This window comes from Melanotaenia boesemani, chromosome 23, assembly GCF_017639745.1.
Source record: "Melanotaenia boesemani isolate fMelBoe1 chromosome 23, fMelBoe1.pri, whole genome shotgun sequence".
NCBI lineage: Eukaryota > Metazoa > Chordata > Actinopteri > Atheriniformes > Melanotaeniidae > Melanotaenia > Melanotaenia boesemani.
The window spans coordinates 11,327,305-11,333,407 of record NC_055704.1 but is presented as its reverse complement, the minus strand read 5'-3'; positions in this window follow the sequence as shown (position 1 = coordinate 11,333,407).

Below are 6,103 nucleotides of genomic sequence, written 5' to 3'. Positions count from 1 at the left end.
AAACAGTAGACATCTGACTCAATGTTAGCATAACCTCATGTTTTATTAACTTTACTCATATTTCATAAATATATGTGCATATGTATAACTAATAAAGATAAGCTTACTAACAGGCTGTTAGCATGGTATTTCCTGTCACTTATCCACATACATACATAAAACCTGCATACATGAATGTAAATATGGTAATCCACACACCTGAAAGTACATTTAGATTTTCTTCAAGATTGATTAAATCTTTAAAAGTCACTTGAGCTTACTTTTGTCATGAACTTGCACCATTTAAATGAAACTGAAATAAATAGAATTTAAAAGTTTCACACACACTATAACAGCTTTTTAAAGGCATTTTTACGTTGTAGTCTACTTAACATGCATGGCTTTAATGTGATACCTTAACACTTGAATCAAATTCATTATATAATAATTCTTCTAAATAATAAACTGACTTATATTCCAGTTTCTTCTGTTCCAGCCATCTCCTTTTTTTCTAACCATGTCATGAAACGTGGAAACATGTTGGATTTCTGCACAGAATTTTGGAGGCAGCTACAATTCTGCTAACATCGACACCAAATTCCAACTCAGCTAGCATAAAACTCGACGGCACGTTAAGGTGACTAATGAATCGAGAGTTGGAAACAAAGAATTAACTCACAGCTTATTAAGCTTATATTCCCTTATTTTACATCTTCTCAATGGCTCAGTGCTTGTGGTGTACCACAGGGCTTAGCCCTTGGTACAATTCTGTTCTCTAATTGCATGCTACCTCTCGGCTAGCTTAATCAATACCATCATATAAATGGCTTTTTTCTTTTTTTGTTGCTGGCACTCAGTTTTTGCTGATAAAACCCACAGATTTACAGTCTCACAGCTTTTTTTCCAATGCTCTTTTACTGAAAGTATACATGTACTTATGTTTTTGCTTTGCTGTAATTCACAACATCCCTATTAGAGCCTTATGAGAAGGTGGCTTTCTGCTAGTAGTCATCCTAATTCTTGCATCTGGTCAGAGGCATATCAGATTACCCTTAACACTTTCAGAGTGCCTCAATGCTGAAGCTCCATATAGATTTCACCCTCCATTTCTTCCATGCGTCCAGGATGATGCAGCTCAGGCCAGCTAAATCCAGGACTGACAGGGCTTATGTACTCATTAGTAGCTCAGTGACCTGAGATCACTGAGAAAATGTCAGATGGAGGAAGAGGTGAAGGGAAGGATGTGTCACAGCACTTCCTGAATGTTAGTTATTTTCACTTGTCACTGGCCTGCTTGTCAGCTATAGGATCCATGAAAAGGAAGGATGTTCTCCATCCACTTTGAAGTTAACTTTAGCTGACGATGCTGCTGATCAGTAGCTAAAGCAATGTGGCACGGTTAGCAAAATTACAAATGTTTGCTGTGTAGAAATTTTGAACAAAGATATTTTTACAAGAAACCAGTTTTTCTTTCAATTATGATCCTTTAAAGAGTAAAAGAGACTTTTCATTAATAACATCTCACCTCTTATGTCATGTAAAGTTTAATTCTCAAACTACTGGCATCTCCATTCAAGTGTCTTTATACATTTTAAATGAAAACATCCAAGAGCTTTTTGGTATTTTCTGCCCTTTTTCTATGAATATGGAAAATCCTTTAAAACTCTTTTGGTTCCTCAGGTGTCTATCAAAAACCTCCCCAGCTACATTACTGCCAGCTACTGAGCTAAACATTGACTAAACAAAGACGAATGTATTGTTTTTCCAGGGCAGCAGAAATCTCCATGCTGTCAGCGGTGGATGGAAGAACTGGCTGATAACTGACTTTTCACACCAGCCCAGCTTTGGTCACCCCGGTGTAGACGTGTGTGTGTTTGCAGTGAGAGAAGTGCTGGCACTGGGCCGTTCTCTCGCATGTCCGGCGTTTGAAATTCCTCAGCCGTGAGCTCAGTAGCTCCATGCCGGTCGGTGCTCCGGTGGTTTTATCCTCTTTCTGGACTCGGGGCAACGGCACTCGCTCCCTCCCCTGCCTCATTACCCTGCTACAATGAGGTGGGCATGAGAGGAATGTGAGAGAGCATTCTTCCCTGCTCTCCCCCACTAGTAACCTCTTCAGTACCTTCTTGGTCCCCCCCCCCCCCCCCCCCCCCCCCCCCCCCCCCAACCCCCCAACCCCTTCTCTCTGCTCTCACACACACTCCTCCACACCTTGCATAGCAAGCCCTTTACACATCTGCATGGTACCATCCCTCACTGGGATCAAACCTCCCACATTATTGCCCTTTGCTGCTTTGCACATGGACTAGGACATAGTTTTCCGACATTCTTTTGAGATACAGTACCAAGAAGATAAGGTACTGATCCTCCCTGTAATTTAGTTGCATCATTTGGTATCTGTTTCAACAAGATTTGTAGTCATGTGCTCTCAACTGTTGTCAGATCCATTTAGCAAAGCTCTTTGAATAACAGTTTCCTAGATGTGTCACTCATTGTTTTCTTTTAGCTCTGAAAAACAGACCTGCAAAAATTAAGAGAGAAAACTTCCAGCCATAGAGCACCATTAGTTTTGTTCTTTTCAGACAAACATAACTTTCTTGCCACTTGCTGATTTTTAGCTGCTCCTGATTGGAAATTACCATTCATTTGAGCTCATTGGTGGAAAGTTTGACAGGAAGAGGCTCCATGATAATTTCAAAGTCGAAATAGAAATCTCTTAGCAACATAATTAATGCAAATATCTCGTGGTGTTGTCTGTCAACTACTGACTGGACAAATTGCAGCTGAATGACGTCTAGAAGGTTGCAGAACTTCAGGATGAAGAAACGTTTAGCTGCAAACTGGAGGAAATGAAACTGGGTACAGCTATGGAGTGACAACACACAGCTTTCTGAGAATGTGAAAAAGAAGTTGCTCAGATTTAGGACTCTATACAAAAGTTCAGTGATTAACCTGAAAATAGAAAAGCTCCAAGATGCACTGACCTGAAGTCCGACTGAGTAGCTCAGGGGTTGGACTGGGTCCAACTGGTACTTCAAGTGAGGCTGAACACCTAGAGTCTTTCGATCAACCTTCGGTTTCGATCACCGCTGGGACACAAGGGTGAGCTAATTCCCCCCTTGTTTGTTGTACATTAGGGATCTATCAACACAGATGACACCTGTGACAGTATAATATGTAATGTTGTATATGGCTTGCAATGGAAATACACATACAGGCCTGATGGTCCTCTGATGTTTACACTGATATGTCTGTACCTTGTAATGTTTTGTAACACAGGTGTCATCCTAAGTTGATATATCCCATTATTTCTCTTATGTAATTATTGTATTTATTAACTAACATATTGTCAACTTAAACCATAAGCTTCAGTTCTGACTTTTGAAAACAGCCCATTCACTTCCTCCCTCCATCCATCACCTAACCTAACTTCCATCTCTTAGAGACTTTATGCTTATGTTCTTCACCTTCAATTTATGGCAGTTGGCTTATGCTTTAGTTCAGCAACTGACAAAAGCCTATTACCTATTACCTTTTGAGATATTGGTATTTATTGTATGTTGCTCATCCGTGCTTCTTCCCTTTCCTTTCCTTTCCTTTCAGTAACAGTTTAGTCTGTTATGTTATGTTAAAGGCTATTAGTGCTTCCAGTCATGCAAGTTATAATACATCAGATGTTGACATAGTTTATGTGTTTCCTCTGCAACAACTGTCATGTTTAAGCTAGTTAGAAAACTTGCCACACTTTCATGGTCCCAGTAAAATTCTAGCCAATTTTTAGTTTCCTGATTTATAACCCCCTACTTGTACCCTCCCAGAATACAGGGAGGGGGCCCACTGTTGTGGGATGGTTTTATGATCCAGGTACCAGCAACAGGCAGGATTTGAACTAGATGCTACACCACGCCACTGAGGACCATTCACATGTTACCATGCTCTCGTAGCGCTTTTCTCTTTTCTTCTTGGGCCCTGGACTTGAAAATTCAGCTGTTGTTCATAAGGTTTGATACCAGTCCTCCTACACCACAGAGCTTCCTCCTTACAGCCTGAGCTATTCTTCCGGACACATGGTGGTATAATGTAGAAGCTTCTTACTCTTTGAACTTGACTCTGAAACATCAAGAAACTGAAAATGTCACTCAACTTCTTTCCAATCTGACCTTTAGCTAATCCACACCTCGTAAGAGGGAGTTGAACCTGCTGCAGCCAGAGCTATCTACTCAGCTGTCATTGGAGTACTTTTTTAGTCTTTCATCTGCCATCCAATGGACCCTTCCTTCTTTCACACTTTCCCATGTTTTTGTGGCACTTTTCTCTTTTCAGTTTGGGTATTGGACTTGAAAATTCATTGATTCATAAGGTTTGATCTCAGGACAACCACACTGCAGAGTAGCTATTCCCACAGACATGTGAGGCTTTCACATTGCACATTTTCACTCTTCACTTTGAATTAGACGCTTTCAGCCATAAAGAATATTTGAAGAATTTTTAATCTACAAGTACATGAAATTAATTATTAAGATTCAGTCATTGGTTTTATTATTGAGACACCGGTAATTTAATTTTAAGTAAACATTGCACGACTGGCAACTTGAGGTTCTTTGCCTACCCCACCACACCACCGTCAATCCTTCAGTTTGGTTTCTGTGGCACTTGTTTTAATTTTTGGTGTTGGAACTGAAAATTCATCTGTTCAATCATAAAATCTCTACCACGTTCTTTTATATAACTTTCCATGAGCCTGTCCCTTACCTTACAGGGATTGAACTCAACCTTCCTGCTTCCACCAACAGCTCACCATCATCCTGAGCTGTCCAATCACTGGAGCTCCTGAGCTCCTGAGAACTTTGACCACATCTTCACTAATGAAAACCTGCCTTCTAACAGTTGGGCTACACAGTCAGATATCAGTGTGGTCTACTTGGAGCTTTTTAAGCTTTACTTCTTATTGTTGGCCTTTAAAGAAGTCTCTCAATCCCAAACATAGAACCTAGAATTGTGTTGAAATGGTGCAAAGTGTTGTCAGGCTCCCAAAACACTGTTTACATGTGAATGAAACTGACACAAATACTGCAACTCGTCTCTGTGTGGACATGGTCTTCATTTAAATTACACTGGCTCTGAAAAGTCAAAGCCTTTGGGACACCCAGTTTTTTAAAGTAGTAAAATATTGACCACAATAATCCAATATTTTCCTCCCATTTCCCAAGCAAGATAGATTGACAATATCACCTTGTGGAGCAACACATTAAAGACACAGTCCATTAGTGTTGTCTACCCTCTCCTCATTCCTGCTCTTAGAAAAAAAAAAAAAAAAAAAAAGGGTATTGTTTATATACATGTTGATACAACTATGAGTTACTTAAATACAAATCATATTAAAAAGTTAGATATCATGATCTTCTAGACCTTTTTTTTAATAATTTTTTCTAATTGGACCTTAAATTTGAATTGAATACCCCTGCTACATGGTCTTACTGTTTGGAGGATTTCAAGTTTTGTTTTCATCATACTGCATTCAAATTTGGAAATTCTCTTGTATCACTCTGAAAAATGTTACTACACCATGCCTTCTGGCCTTTTTATCTATTTATTTTTATTTATGTATCTCCCAACTCCCAGTAAATATGCACATTTTTGCATCAGATTCAGGGAGAATGATTTGATGGCCCAATGGCTGGTATGTGAACAAATCTTTCGTCAGTGAAATATCCGTCTCTGTTTGCTTCTCTGTTCTGCACAGCATGTCTTGTGTGGGAGGAAGCATGACATGACAGTAATGATAGGTTGCAGAACACTCCACACCTTGTTATCAGAAGCCTGGTACCAAGTGGAGCTGCATCCATAGTAGAGGAAAAAAAAAAAACTTTGGAAGAGGCTCAGTGTCAGGGGGGTTCTGCTCCATGCAAATTCCACTTTCCTGCTTTGTGAAAAACTTTGTTGCACCTCTTTTTTCTTCATTTCACACAACACCATGCAGAGAAGATGAGGAAAATGAGAGGTCAAAGGTTAAAGGAGGTGATGTTGGATAAGTTAAGGAAGGAGTGGAAAGATGGAGGTTGTTGAGTGTGTGTCTCCTGGGGCGACATTCTCCAGGCACGAGACTTGAGATGAAGCTATCAGCCTG